Consider the following 775-nt stretch of genomic DNA (forward strand, 5'->3'; position numbering starts at 1 on the left):
ATGGTGGCCATGCTCTGTGGGGAGCTGTGGATGGTGGCCATGCTCTGTGGGGAGCTGTGGATGGTGGCCATGCTCTGTGGGGAGCTGTGGATGGTGGCCATGCTCTGTGGGGAGCTGTGGATGGTGGCCATGCTCTGTGGGGAGCTGTGGATGGTGGCCATGCTCTGTGGGGAGCTATAGATGGTGGCCATGCTCTGTGGGGAGCTACAGATGGTGGCTATGCTCTGATTCCATCTATCAGGAAGGAGAGGAGGAGGTGGCACACCTTCTGTACTAAGTCTTCCTAGGCCTGGCATAAGGACACACTGCTTAGGCTCCCATTCCGCTGGAGAGAACTTAGTCACGTGGTCACACCTAACTACAAGGAGAGAAGTGAGGTCAGAAAGAAGGGAACAGATTTTGATGGGCCCTGTGTGTAAAAAAGGAGAACATAATTATCCCGATAAAATAAATCTATCATAGAGCATGGTGGACGAAGTTGACCAGCAGCACACCACCAGCCGCGCAGAGGAGCCTCTGGATCTCATCAGGATCAGCCTGGATGGGCGAATTGACGTGGAAATGAGAAACGATCGAGAGCTTCGAGGCAGATTACATGCTTATGGTCAGCATTTAAATATGATATTGGGAGATGTGGAAGAAACTGTGACTACTATAGAAATTGATGAAGAAACCTGAGAAGAGATATATAAATCAACGAAGCGGAATACTCTGATGCTTATTTGTCCGAGGCAGTGGTGTTGTACTAGCTGTCCCCTTGTTAAAAGTTGGCTGA

General features: G+C 50.1%; 1 pseudogene; it reads left to right on the forward strand.

Moving 5' to 3' along the window:
• The first annotated feature begins 465 nt into the window (after positions 1 to 465).
• On the forward strand, positions 466 to 775 carry LOC143677091 (U6 snRNA-associated Sm-like protein LSm3 pseudogene; annotated as a pseudogene).

This window comes from Tamandua tetradactyla, chromosome 3 (genome assembly GCF_023851605.1).
Source record: "Tamandua tetradactyla isolate mTamTet1 chromosome 3, mTamTet1.pri, whole genome shotgun sequence".
Lineage (NCBI taxonomy): Eukaryota > Metazoa > Chordata > Mammalia > Pilosa > Myrmecophagidae > Tamandua > Tamandua tetradactyla.